Source organism: Canis lupus, chromosome 8, assembly GCF_003254725.2.
Source record: "Canis lupus dingo isolate Sandy chromosome 8, ASM325472v2, whole genome shotgun sequence".
Taxonomy (NCBI): domain Eukaryota; kingdom Metazoa; phylum Chordata; class Mammalia; order Carnivora; family Canidae; genus Canis; species Canis lupus.
Window position 1 is genome coordinate 68563944 of NC_064250.1, and position 14898 is coordinate 68578841.

The 14898-nt window shown below is 49.1% G+C and overlaps 1 protein-coding gene across 4 annotated transcripts in view; it reads left to right on the forward strand.

Annotated features, from left to right (window-relative positions):
• EVL (Enah/Vasp-like) overlaps positions 1-14898 on the forward strand; it is a 141475-nt gene that overhangs the window by 69510 nt on the left and 57067 nt on the right. The gene's annotated exons all lie outside the window — the stretch shown is intronic.

Sequence of the window (14898 nt, forward strand, 5' to 3'; positions counted from 1 at the left end):
ATCAAGAAGGTGCTATTATTCCCATTTTGAGGAGGAGGAAGCCCAGCCTCTGGAAGGTGGTGGCTCTGGCCCAAGGTCACCTGGCTGGGAGAGGCAGGACAGCCGCACCCCGCATTTTTTCCGGAGTACCACACGGACACTCTGGAAGCCTTTGGCAGTGAGCTAATAAAACCGGCCCTACAGTAAATAGGTCTTGGCCGATACTCCTTCTGCTCAACAGAAGGGAGTGTTTGGTGAGGGGACGTAGCAATCTTGGACAGGCTGTTGGAGTCTCCTTTCTCTAGGCCCAGAGTCGTCAGGGCCAGGGAAACTCTCTTAATGGTTGGCTTTATTCCTGCTCCTTTGCAGCCGGTTTTCTATCATTTTAATAATTTTCCTGTAACTTTAAAGGGCTTGTGGGTGGAGCTGTGGAGAACAGAAAACTTTCATTTCAAAACCATGGGAACTTCCAGAGTGGGTAAGGATCAGAGTCATTTTCAGCTATGAATTATAGTGTGAGAAGCTCACGCAGTTTACTCTATCCTGTCAACTGCTGCTGCAGAAAAGCATATCTGAAATAAATGGGGAGGAAGCAAAACAATTTTTTGAAGAACTTTCAAAATAGTAAGAATCTTAAGAGTTTTCCATCTTGAAAGGCCCTTAGAGCTGATCCACAGTAGATCATCCAGGTTAGTGGTGCTTTAGGCCTCTTACCCTCCACTTCAACCAAATTAACTCTTTTATCTTTTTAAAGTATTACTCAGTATTTCTTTGAGGGAAAAAGTGTGTATTGTTGCGATGTTGGTTTTGAAGTCTGAAAACTTCCTAGTGAGTCCAGTTCTGAGGTACACAGATCAAGAAATAGAGGCCCAGAGTCCAGGCAGGCCTGGGCTGGTGAATGAAGTAGTGGCCCAACCAAACGGAAACCCCAAGTGTCCTGCATCTCCCTCCCCACTCAAGGCTGGTAAGGCCGCCGCAGGATCCACAAGCACAGCAGCTAGAAAACCAGCAAGCTTTTTGGTTTGCTTCCTACTAGGATATAACAGGTATATAACATCTAGATTGCAGACACCATCGTGCCTGTGGTGGGGGTCCACAGGGTCTTGGAATCATGAAAACTTGTCTTCTAGCCCCCACTCTGGCCATCCATAAGCCAAGAAACGTTTCCCCGAGTGCTTAGCTGTGGGCTGGGAGTGGGAGTGCGCTGAGTACATGGTAGTGTCCAGCCTGCCCTTGCTGGCAACGTTGCCTTCCGTCCTGTCAGCAGTTCTGAGGGCAGCAGGTCTTGTTTTTATTGCTTTCATTTCACAGAGGAAGAAACCAAAGCGGAGAAGGAGCAACCTACTAGGCGACATAGCCTTGAGCTGCTGACTCCAGATGCTTCGTTCTCTGTCCTTCTGCCATGACCAAGAGCTGGTCTCTGCTCAGAGATGCAGAGACACACAGAGTCAGGGAGATAGCACTCATAGGTGGAGAGCCTGTGAGTCTGCAGCTCCACACAAGACACACAGCGATGAGCACAGACAGGAAGAGCAACAGGGGTTGAGAAGTTGGGGCTGCTGGGAATGACTTTGACCTTGGGTGACCCTGGAGGATAGGGCATGATTTTTAGAAAGAAACCGAGCCAGCCTTCCAGTCAGTGTCAGCCAGAGGCTGCTCTAGGTGCCAGGGAAACAAGGGAACAAGACAGGCCGTCCTGTCCAGAAAACTGCACTGGGGCAGGGTAGGGAGGGGATGTAGTCAAGAAACCATAAACCAAAGATGAGAGAGAAACCAAACAGCGCCAGAGGCTGGTAGCAAATGACCGGGCCATCACCTCGCCTAGCACCCAGGTGGGGGACATGTATTCAGACACTCAGCTGTGAGGTCACGAGGCTGCTGTGCAAAAATCCAAAGATGGACACATGAGGCAGGGGCAAGTGGGGACAGCAAATGTAAAGGCCCTGACAGGAATGGTTTCCTGGTTTGGTGAGGTCAGGGGTCAGAGAATAAGGAGGGTGAAGCTATGTGAGCCAGGGGACAGGGAAAGGCGATAGAGGCCAAGAAATGGACAGGCCTTCTCATATAGGACTGGCAAGCCTAATGAGGAAGTAGATTTTATTTATTGTGTCATGGGAAGCCTTTGGGGGATGGTTAAGCACAGGGAAAGGCATCCCACAGAGGCTTAAGCAAAATCATTGTGGTCGCTGGGTGGATTAATGTCTGTCTGGTGGCAAGAGTGGAGGCAGGGAGACCTCCCAATGCACTTGCCCTCTTCCTGGTAGGAGGCGGTGATTGGGGCTGCGGATGAGGCAGTCAGTGTAGATGGGAAGAAGCAGGGGGCTTTGGGATGCACTTTGAGGCACAGCCTCCAGGACGTTCTGCTGGGTCAGATCCCAACTCAGGTGGCCTGTGGTTTCTTTCACCACAGCGTGGGGTGGGGGGCTTGAGGTAAGCAGCTGGAGGGCTAGTTGGGAGTTCTGGAGGATTTTTGAGCCTGTGCAGGACAGGCTCCCACTAAATGTTGGTGGAACCAGACTGCACTAAATGGGAACCAGCTGATCCCAGAGTGCAGCAGGAAGGCTGCGGAGAGAGTGTCTGCCCCTTTCTGGTAGAGCCTACTCATTCCAGTCCCTTCCCTTGTCTCCCTCTCATCATTACCGTGTTGTTTTTTTCTAAAGCCTTATCACCTTCCAACATACTACATAACTTATTTGTTATTTTTATTATTTATCTTTTTCTCCATGCCTGTAAAATGTAAGTTCCACAAGGGAGCCCAGACTTTTGTCTGTCTTGCTCACTAATCCAAAAACAATACACATTTATCCAGTTGCTGGATTTAATAAACTACTTTTGATGCCTGATGCTAGAGATGCCTGAGCTACCAAAGCTCCTGCTCAGTGGATGTGGCAGGGTGGAGAAGAGGCCAGAAAAGCAGACATCTTGCTTGTTCTCAGAGTGAAGGCACCAAGGCTCCCTGTACAGTCAGATAGTTGGCTCCTCAGACATGGTAATTACCGCTTGTTCCACTGCCTTGCAGATCTGGAATATGGAAAGGTGTGAGAAGCCTCACACAACATGAGTCTGCCCCACAGTCCCTCCAGCCCCCTCCTTTGCCTCTGTAGCAGGGCTTGGAAGACTGCTTCTAGGCGTAGCTGGCGTTTCCTTAGACGTCTTGTCCTCACAGGCGAGTCAGAGAGTCCCAGAAGCCTATGGTCAAACAAGCCCTCGGATATCACGTTGTTCAGTTGCTGCTCCCAGGGACATGTAGCCAGGTCATTTGGAGAGCTTCTTGAGACTTCTGTCTTCTTCTGTTCCAAAGAACCCAATGTGCCCTCAATTGAAAAACATTACCACAATGATTCTAGGCCGTTCTCCTGGGACTATGTTGCATTCCTGGTGCGTCCTGGGCAGAAGGTGGCTGAAAACCGGTCTCATCCAATGATTTTACTTTTGTAGCTGAACCCCTAAAGGCGAAAAAGAAAAACAGCTATGCTTTCTAGAGTGTTTCTTGCCAAGCATTGTTCCAATCATGTGGTGGACACTGTATTTATCCTCATCCTCTGAGGTGTTGTGCTGTTAGTCACAGCTTGCGGGTAAGAACAGGGGTCAGCAGAGAGGTCACTCATTCCAGGTCACAGTGGTATCACTTGACAGAGTTGGATTTAAAACCAGATCTCTTGTGTTCTCAAAAGCTAAGCTTAGCTGTAGCCTCTTGAAGGAACTCCCCCCAAATTACAGTCAAGATTCAGATCAGGGCCTCCTCGTTCCTGTTATCCTCTGTAGTCTCTGATTTCACACCGTTCATCCCACGAGAGAGGAGGACAGCTCTGTCCTCCTATGGCTCACCGTGTCTGTCTCTGTCAGTCATTCATCACTATGTGCCCAGCGTGCAGCAGGACCTCTCTGCTTGTCCTCTATGCTTACTCAGATGTGTATTGAGCTGATAATATCAGGGGCTAAGCCAGGTCTCATTCCTGGGCTATTAATTTGCCCTTGGAGATAAGCATACTGCCCCAGTCCTTGGTCCTGCCAGAGATCTGCAGCTGTCCCAAGGCTGTGTTGAAACCCATTCTACGTCCACAAGTGATTGGAATCATATACTGTGAGGAAACGGGCATGTATTAGAATTTATAAATGGTTTTGAGGTTCAAGTAGCCCTAGTGTCCACATGGACTGTCAAACGGCTTCCCAAGGAAAGGTCTATGTTGGTGGCCTTGAAAGAAAGTGTGGGAAGTAGCTGTGAGACGGCTTCTAAGAATATCAAACTCTCTCAACAGTTGGCTGGAGTGTTTTTTCCAGATTCCACTAGCCTCCGCAGAGAAGTTGAGAGCAGCTGTCCAAGCATCTGGGCCAGTGGCATTATAACAGAAAAGGCAAACATCTTGATTGCAGGTGACGTAGTTATCTGATTCTCCCAACCAATTTGGTTGGAAGAAAAGAGATCTGGGCACTGAGTTTAGGCTTCATTCACCCAAAGCCTTTCTTTCATTCTGATGCTTATAAAAATGGGGCTCAAACAGTTAGCACTGAGTTTCTGCGTGTGAAAATATGCAAACCTCACCCACTGTTTTCTTTGCTGTAGTTCAGCCATTCTCAAATGTGGTCAGAACTGCCCTTTTAGGGATCTGTGAGTCAAAACTATATTTGTAATAACACTGAGACATTGTTTGCCTTTTTCACTCATCTCATAAGCGCTCGGTGGGATTTTCCAGAGGCTTCATGACATGTGTTGACATTGTCAATGTGACAGGTAATGAAATGTGTGCCTGTGCATTCCTGTGTTTTAAAAAATTCTCGGTTTTGATTTCAACTATGGTAAATACGGACAGACTGAACCTACGTAAACGAGCTTTTTGGCATCTCAGTAGTTTTTATGGGCACGAAAGGGTCCTGAAACAAAAGGGTCTCAAGAACCACTTCTGTAAAATAGTTTATGTGCATGTACTACAAGAAACACCCACAGAATCAGTAAGCATCCAGTTCAAGACACCGGCTCCTATGGGAAGGGAGGGGTCCTGAGATCTGGGGAGAAGGTGCAACAGTTTCACCTGAGGTGATACCTATTCCCAGACTGAGCAGTGGGATTGTGGAAACCACTTCTCACAGGTATGAAATAGTTCAGGATACATGTTTTAAGTTGAAAACATAACATTAAACATGTTTCAAGCCTGTTGCCATTAAGGGGAGGAATACCAAGGGGAGAATGTACCTTTCCACCGGAGAGATCTGGTGGTAGTTTCCTTAATCTACTTTGCCTCTGGAAGAGGAGGCAGCTACCCTCATGTGCCTCCTAATGTGCTGGGATCCAATAAGTATCCACCATCACTTATGTCTGGTTCTCACTTGTTTGGTCTGAACCTAGTCATGAGGAAACAGTCCAGAACATGGACAGCCTACAAGACAGTTAGCCAGAAGGCTTCACACACAAAAGTCAACATCAACAAAAAACAAAAAATGGCCTACATTCTAGCTTAAAAGAGAGTAAGCAAACTGCCTAACCAAATAAGTGGATCCTGGACCTATAAAAATCAAAACATTTGGGAGATTAGATAACTTTAATTCAGGTTCTGTATTAGCTATTAGTAAAGTATTTTCTTAGATGTAATAATGGTATTTTAATTATACCATTAGAATGTCTTTATTTTTTTAAAAAGTGCTAAAAACCTTAGGATTAAAGTATCATGATATCTGTAACTTTCAAATAGTTCAGGAACAAAAACATAAGAGATAAGTCACGTGGTAATAAAAATGCTTTACTAAAAAAAAAAAATGCTTTACTAAGTAAAGCAACAAAGTCCTGTTGTATGGTAGAAAGGAAGATCTGTGGTCTAGACACAGCCCATCCGCATAACACCACAGGACCCTGGGATACTCCCATTCTTGAGGCCTGTTTCCTCCACGTAAATAAAGTACTTGTGAGTATTTCTGAGCTCTGACAAAGCTGTGATTCCAAGTCCCTCTGTTCCTCAGTCACTGAATTGGGTCATCATGACACCCGTGGTGTAGGTTAAATGGGTCTTAAATGTGTGTTGAATATTGGCAGGATGCCCAGAGCGATGGCCAGGGAAGCTGAGCTCTCCCCTCCATGCTTTTGCTGATGTTGTTTGTGTGCCTGAAATGTCCACTGTCTCTTGTACCCATGGTTCTTGGCACACACCTGAACCTTGTGGACTATGTGGTGTGTGCACGTGTGCCCTCCACTTGAGGACAGAGACCACATCTTGTGTTTAACAAGTGGTTGAGTTTCTTTAAGTAGTAGGCATGGGAGTATATTTGGCATGTAGTCAGTACTACGGTAAATGGGGTTTGTTTTTAAATGAGTGCAAAGAGAGAGCATTCAGAAAAAGAGGTTGGCCAGATTTCATGTGTGAGTTGTGGCCTTTGTACCTCCACTAAAGAGCCCTTGAAGGTCTAAAATGCAATATCCAGCAGAAGTAGGCAAACCCAAAAGCAGACATTTATCCAAAGGTATTCACTGAGCAATCACTAATCACAGGCACTGGAGCTACAGAGATGAATAATATTTTTAAAACAAACCAGAAAAAGAAACGTTTCTCTCCTCATGGGGGAGAGAGAAAACCAACAGACCTTCAGTACAATGTTGAATGGTATAGGGGAAAGTGAAGCAGCCTCTTCTCAGTGGGAAGAGATCACTCTCCCAGGAGGTGACACAGAGGACAGGCTGGAGACAGACAGGAGAGTCCCAGGGCAGAGCAGGGCCTGGCATTTGAGCTACCCCTGCATCCAGGCCTGGCTACTGGGCTCTCTCTGCACCTGCCCCTCCAGGCCACCCTGAAGAACCTGCTGGAGACCTGGGTTTTCTCTGTAGAGATTGAAAGAATAAGGTCGTGATGGCTCTGCGTGTGGGTACAAAAGCACTTCATACTGATTCCGTAAGTCTCCACTCATGTACATCTGCCATTACCAGAGCCAACATTTCCTTGCTCAAGATGGTAGCTCAGGAGCTAATCATGTTATTAGTAAACTACGCTCCTTTTTTTTTTTTTAATTTTTTAAATTTATTTATGATAGTCACAGAGAGAGAGAGAGAGGCAGAGACACAGGCAGAGGGAGAAGCAGGCTCCATGCACCGGGAGCCTGATGTGGGATTCGATCCCGGGTCTCCAGGATCGCGCCCTGGGCCAAAGGCAGGCGCCAAACCGCTGCGCCACCCAGGGATCCCCGCTCCTGTTTATCTCCTCAGACTTATCCAAGCTCTAAGAAATTTAAAACCTATCAAGAAAGATCATTTCCCTCATTTTACAGAACCATCATGTACTTCCCTGAGGTCGTATGGCTAACAGGTAACAGGCCAGGCCTGGCAGAGCTTGGACTTTGATGCTGTCCCCCTTCAATTCCTGCACTGTCTCCATGAGGGGCAGTGTTGGTTGGACGCCCCTGGCCTGTGTTTTTGATACACCTCTGGTCCCTGGCCAGCACCAGCCACTCAGACTTCTCGTGACTTTCTTTCTGCCCCTGTTCACTGGGAAGGCCTGGTCAGAGAAGAGGCAGTCTAGAGATGAGCCCAGCTAGCACCATCAGAAGAGCCAGCGGAAAGATGCAGAAAGGAGGCTAAGAGGACAAGACTGAGGGCGAGTGTGAGACTCCAAGACTGGCTACTGGAAGGCCACCAGCAGCCCTGGAGGGAGGGACGTGAGTGGAGTGGGTGGAGGCCTGTGCTCTGCTGGCCTGGGCCGGGAAGAGACAGCGAGGTAGGCTAGGGGCGAGGTGTGGAGGAGTGCTGAAGGGCGATGGGAGCACTCGGGGTGAGGCACAGGGAGCCAGAAGCAGAGGCCTCCAGAGAAAGGAAGAAAAGTCGTCTTCAGTTAGTGGCATCTGTTGTTGGGGACGAATCACTTAATAGGGACAAATGTAATCACTTGCCCGGGAGTGTTGTTTTGAGCATCCCATGACATCACACAGGCCTCGATTGCGAGGGGCCTGCCCGTGGGGTGGGAGGTATGCTTCATGCTTCAGACAGAAAGAGTGGTGGAGGAGAGGACAGGACCCCCTCCCCACTGCCCCTCACCGTGGTGCTGGGGGGTAGCCTCGCACGTTCTCACACTCACACGCCCAGACACGTTCCTGTGGCCCCAACCTCCTGCACAGCGGCTGCATCCTGCCAGCTGAGGGGCTTCCTTCCCAATGGTTCTCAGCCTACGTTTCAAGATCACTTTCGTTGCATGCATGCTGAAAATAAACAAGTCGGGACTTTACCAGCCGCCTCAGGGTCTGGCTCCGTTTCTGCTTGGCTTTTGGAACATTTATTTATGGCCACTTCTCTCTGGCCTCTCCTGTTCCCTCGTCACTTATTAGTTTGCTCGGCAGCCACTGAGCCCAGGCTTGCAAGGGTGGTGGCCCCATACTACATTGGGGAGGGTGTCGGGGAGCTAGTGGCTCATAATGGGGCCTGCCCTCTGGCAGCTTGAAAGGGGTCAGAGGACATGGGGCCAACGAGGGGGGGAAGGGGCAGACACACTTGCTGAGCACACAGACTACCGAATGCTAGGCACCTTCATATAGAAAAAAACCCTACATTTTATTGGCTCTGACAGAAGAGCATTTCTCCCAGAGAACCCCTGCTTTCCCTGTGATGGCACTAGTAGCTGGTGCCCTTCTTGTAACACCTTGTGTTTCCTACAAGATTATAATCTCCTTAAGGTCAAGGACGTGTCCTGCTCTTCTCCAGGGCTTGCTGTGTGCCCTTCCCTTAGTGCCCTTCCCTTAGTGCCTTTCCCTTCCCTTCATTCCCACTTACTACATGAGTGGGAATGAAGCAGGTGTTTGCCAAAGGCAGTGACGCTTGTCCTGAGCTTTAAGGTGAGACGTTGGGGATCCCTGGGTGGCTCAGGGGTTTAGTGCCTGCCTTTGGCCCAGGGTGTGATCCTGGAGACCCTGGATGGAGTCCCGCATCAGGCTCCCTGCACGGAGCCTGCTTCTCCCTCTGCCTGTGTCTCTGCCTCTCTCTCTCTGTGTGTCTCATGAATAAATAAATAAGATCTTAAAAAAAAAAAAAGAAAAGAAAAGGTGAGACTCAGACCTATGGGCAGAGGAGGGGGAAGGCACCTTGGACCAAGGAAAGACCTTTCTTCTTCAATCTCTTGAATAATACTGGCCAGTCACTGTAACTGGCCGAGTGTCAGGAGGATGCTTTTGCTGTGAGACCAACTTTATCTATCAACAGGCTGCTGGTTGGGCTGTGTAGACAGACTGCCCTTCCTTGCAGGTTTGTGCCAAGCACAGTGGGCAGCCCAGTGCCCAGAGAGCACAAAGAATTTGCCCTATTGTCTCAGAACTCCAGAGATAAACAATTGGGACAGGAACTGTGGCCTAAACCCCACAGGGAAGCCTGTCTTGAGGAAGTAGTCCTTGCGCTGGTGGCACTCATGCCCAGTAGAGGGACCCAAGGTAGGAGGTGGTTGGAGTCCCTTGCTGTGAGAGCTGTTAGGTGCCAAGGTACAGGACATGCTAAGTGGGTTCAGAGATGGACCATCTAACTCAGCCCGGGGCTTCAAGGAGAACTTTCTAACAGAAGTAACATGTATCTTAAGTCTTCAGGATGAGTAGGAATTACTGGTAAGCTAGGCTGGAGAAAGCATCCCAGGCCAAGGGAATAGCACGAGCTAGAGCAGAAGGGCCAGAGAGAGTAGGGGACAGAGGTCATGAACAAGTGGGCAAGGAGGAGAGGCGTGAAGGGCCAAGAGCAGGGATCATATCCTAGTTTTCTTTGCTTTAGGACTCCAGGTATTGTTCCAAGTGCTTACGTGTATGGAGGATCCCCTGAAGAGGGCTCTGAGAATTTGTATTTTCATAAACACCTTACCTGACCCTTATGCTCCACGCAATTTTGAGAGTCACAGACACAAAGTGAGAAGAAAAGAAATTCTAAATGGCTCATATTGGGGAGCACCAGCATTTAAAGTGGTTTTAACATCTGTTTTGGAGCAAAGACCCCTTTGAGAACATAGTAAAAGCCCACTTCAGAAAAAGCTTGCACACTCACTTTTGCAAAGAATTTCAGGGAATTCTTAGACTCATTAGGCCTTTCCGTGAACCCCATTTTAAACACTCCTCCCATAAGTGGCGAGTAGAAAACCTCAAATAAAAAAGCCTTCAAGGAGCTGCCAGAGAGAAACAGGAGCCAGGGAGTAGAAAGAGGCAGAGGCAGGAGAGATTTTCAAAAGTATGGACGTTGTTGCTGCATTTGTTCAATAAGAGAGATGAGAGGTTTGAGATCTGCAGAGCAGCCACCTGTCCTGGGAAGCGCCCACTGGCAACCTTGTGTGGAGCTGTGTAAGTGTACATCAGGGACAGAAGCCAGGTGCCAAAGGGGCTTGGAGCATGAGCATGTGGCGAGGAAATGGGGGAAGTAGGCAGGCTGAAACCTGATGGAAAAAAAGGGATAGCCAGCGGGAGCAGTGGGGTGTAGGGGGTAGGCAGTGGGCACCTGATCGTACCAACTCACATCAGCCAAACTCACGTTCATGGGTGTGTATCAGGTGCTTAAGCCTGTCATGGCTATTGAGTAAAAGATAAAGAAGGAGCTACCTGTAGGGTGACTGCTCACCCTGGTCTGCCTGGGACTGTTGAGGTTTTCGTACCAAATGACCTGCCTGCCTCCCAGGAAACCCCTCAGTCCCAAGGAGACCCTGTTCCCAGTCCTGCTGGAGTTGGACAGCATGATGAGTTGTTCTGTCTGCAAGGGGCGACCACGTCAGGGTGCTGGGCTGAGCAGGAGGCTTTGCCAGAACTGGGGGCCAGGGAGGTATAGTCCTCGTCTTTGCAGAAGAGATCTGAGGACAGGGAATGTGGCTCCTCAGTCAGAGGCGCCAGGGACGGCAGCCCACATTTGCCCAGAACAACCTTCTGCCTCCCCAAGCCTGGGTGGGAAGGCAGGCGAGGCTGAGGGGTTCCTGCAGAGGTGGCCGCCTCCCAGGCACCGTGTATGGTGAGCCCACCTCAGAGTCTCCACTTCCCGGCTCTCCCATCCCGAGATGTCATGAGACAGAGAACAGTGGTAATCTGTAACAGATGCTTTTATTTGGCAGCTACTCGATCTCTGAGAATAAATGGAGTAGGATTGTAAATGGAATGTTCCCACGGGCTCACCATCATAAACGTACTTACTGAGAGTCATGTATTCACCAGTTATTAGCATCCACAGCATGCCAGGGACTGGGGCTACAAAGGGGCAAATAGCAGGGTCCTGCCTTTAAGGAGCTCACAGTCTAGTGAGGCAGGGGATACTGACCCGGGACAAGCTGACGAGTGCTGCTCTGGCTGGAGGGTCTCAGGCTGTCCCTTCTCCAGCCCAACCCCAGACTTTGTTCTCCAGCAAGCCCCTGCAATCACCCCTGTTCCTCTCTGTGCCCTTTTTGGCTTTACATCCCTTGTCCTTAGGTGAATTTACACACTGTCCTTTAAGTTTTTGTTGAAAGGGCCCTGAACCTGGGGGGGTGAAAAGGGCTTCCCAGTTGACTGCGTTGGAGAGCGCGTGGCTGGGATATTGTGTCCATGTGATCCTGGGAGAAGTTTGGAAACCTCCTTCCCAGTCATGTGGGTCAGGTCCTGTGGCTGGTGAGGCGGGGTGCTGTGCTTTTCCAGAAGCACCGATGGGTTGAGAGCATGAAATGCACTTATAGCTGCCGGCACTGCAGGCCATGCCACAGGGTGCCCTGCCAGTTAAGTTTTCTCTCCAGACACATGAGTGGGGATTTTATGTCAAGTCCAAGAGGATCCCTGGTCATATACAGAAAGTTTGCGGTGTGGTTTGCTCTTTGAAAGTGAGGGATCTCAGCAGATATTCAATATAGTCTCCAATGTGTGGTCTAAAAGAGTAAAATGCCAAACTGGTAACAAGCCATGAACAGCGCCTTGCTGGGAGCTGGGCTCAGAAAGTACTCACTGCTGTCTGAGGGACCCCCTGAAGTCAGATTAGCCTAAACATATGGGGAAACTGAGGCCCAGAGTCACATAGTCTTTCTACTCTGAGCTCCTGATGAAAGGGTTCTTTAAAGCTTCATGAATGTCTCATATGCCACTAGCAGGGAAATGACAGGCTTCAATTTTTTTTTTACAAATTCCTGCGTGTACCTGTCCGACAGCCAGATGACAGTGGGATTGGACCACTTGTTCCAAGAGAGCCTTCCTCTGGGAGAGACACTGGTTGGTCCTACTGCTCAGAGCAGTAGATCCCCAGGGGGGAAAGTCCACCAACCTGGTGATGCAGGACCATGTGGCACAAACCAAATGGTGTATTGTGATGGATTTTCCCCCACTAATCAGCTAGTTGTTTGGGTCACTTAAAGACAGCCCGTCAGAAATGAAGCCCTGCTCAAAATTGACCTTAGCTTTCCCTCCAGCTTCATGCATTTTGGGGCTCCTCAGAGCCGGGGTGGGGAAGCTCTGAGGCCATGGCAGGCACAGGTCAGATTATATGTGGCCTGCTGGGTGGGGAGGAATTGTCTGTTTTCATTTAGTGAAGCAAATTTTATATGTACATTTTCATAAATAGTTCATTTGTCCAATAAGATTTTTAGAAAGAAAACATTTATCTGACTGCCCTCAAATTATAACTGATTTAGACGGATGAAGTTTATGATGCCTGTGGATACTACAGAGTTTTCATATCCAGGGAAGATGCATAGAAGACAGTTGGCTATATGGAGCTCAGAGACAATGTCCAGGCTGGACAGCAATCGAGATTTTATTAAAACAAAAGATCCCAAAGGAATATAAACAAGATGAATCTTAAGTAGAAGAAATGGGTATTTTCTTCCATTTAGGTTTTGTAGTGGTGATAAAATAAGCAGAGATAGCGAGTGCTGTTCACATGGGGGGGAAAAGTGGGTTTCTTGGTTAACTCCAAGTTCAGTTTGAACATGAAGTGTTAACAACAAGGAACCAGAGCTATAATTACAATAAGAAAAATATCGCTTGGTGTTTCAGCACCAACTAGGGGCGAGCACAGTAATGGGTACCCTAAAAGGTATATGGTGATCCCAGGTACACGCCAGCTCCCCAGGAGCTGTGGTTCCTTGCAGAACACACACTTCTTGCCTCCCTACCTCCACTGGCTGTTTGCCTCCCCCACCGAGAATCCCACGTCCCCTTCCTCAGCTCACCTGGGGTTGAAGCTCTTCGTCTGAAACACACACAGCAGTTCCTCAGAAAGTCTCCTGGCTCCCCCAGCCCCTCCAGGTTTACCGAAGTGTGTGATGAGTTGTCTCATTTTTGAGGTAGGTGCGAGCTCTTTGAGGGCAGGAACTGTCATCTTGTCTCTGCATCACTAAATATCTTTGACTTACTGGCATCTGTGCTTGTCGGACCAAGATGAAAATGTCCTATCCACTCCTAGGACCCAGATACAAAGGGAACGTGTGACAAAAGTGGGACTCACTGGAGGAGAGTGACTGTGATGGCAAGGGGCTTGCAGCTCTGTCCTGCAGATAACATGCGAGAGGACCATGGTGTCCCTTCAGGTGTCCAGTGGACTGTCACGGGCTAGCCAAAACACCTCTGTAACTCTGGAGCACAGTGAGTGCAATGTCGCTTAGAACAGGGAGGACGGCCTCACAGCTGAAACCACTTCCCAGCAGAATGGGCGGCTTTGGGAAACCGTTTTTGTTCTGGGACGCTGCACGTAGGGCTGCTTTAGAAGGCATGCTGCTGTGGACCTGAGGGTGGCTTCGGGCATCCCTGGGCTCTGAGATTCTGCAGTGAGCTTTGATTAAGCACCTGTTACGTGCCAGGCCCTGGGCCCACAGAGAACAAGACAGGCATGCCCTGCCTGCACTATGGCAGGGTGTGTCACTTTGGGTGTTCTGAGAAGCAGACACCAGGAGCCTTCAGGTGATTAGCGTGCAGGAGCTTTGGAGGAACTGTCAGTGAAGGCCAGAGGAAGAAGGCACGGGAAGCCTCAGGCCATGATGCAGGTCTGCCATCTGTGAAAGAAGGCAGGGCGCAAGGGCCAAGTAGGAGGCACCTCGGGCTGGTGCCAGGCCCCTAGTGAAGGTTTCCCCTGTGGAAGAGCCCCGTGTCGGGCAGGAATACGCCCGCACCACCAGCCCTGCTACGTTAGAAAACGGCCCAGAGAAGTGTAGCCTCTGTGCATACCTCGATGGGGCATCCAGGGAGGTGGCAGCTAGGACATTGGTCAGCTCTGCTCCCACAATAGGTTCCCTTGAAGGAGATCTGAAGGGCACACTTCCATGGCTGCTACACAGGGATTCTAGAAAGCGTTGCCCATCACACAGTACCTTTCTGATTTGCTTCCCCAGAATCGTCTCAGGGGCTCCTGTGATCACATGCCAGCAAGTAGTAGAGCTGGGATTTCAGCTCAGATCCCCCTGACTTCAGAAGTCTACGTTTTGCTAAGTAATGCCATGCCACATCTCAGGTTCCCTCCCAGCTCCTGAGAACACAGGAACACACGCCTACTTGCCCACTCACGGTTAGCAACTGAGTGTGTCAGCAGCGGTCAGTGACACAATTTAGATACAGACCATAACTTGGTCTGTGCTCAGTCCACATTGGGATGACTTGAACCAAGGTCAGTCTGCTTCTGTGTATAGTTTCCTCTCACTTCTACTCAACTTCATGAAGTCAGGGCCCCAAAGATTTAGCTAGGGGAGAACTCCTCCTCCAAGGTGTAGTCTTTTAAAAGATACGTGGCTTCAGGCTCCCAAACTCAGAGAAGTCAAAGCATGGCAAAATTTTTGTTTTTTTCTTTTTTCTCCCTTAATATAGCTGTCTCCTGGGAGGACCCATGCCTATTTTGAACATCACTGATTTCCCCTTAAATGTTTGTTGAAGGAGCAATAAATTATGGGGAAAAAAAGAAGTAGCACAATTACACGACAAAACCCTTACAATTCACTCCCGATACATCTGCCCACCACAGAGCTCTCAGCACATGGCATGGTCGGCTGATGTTAA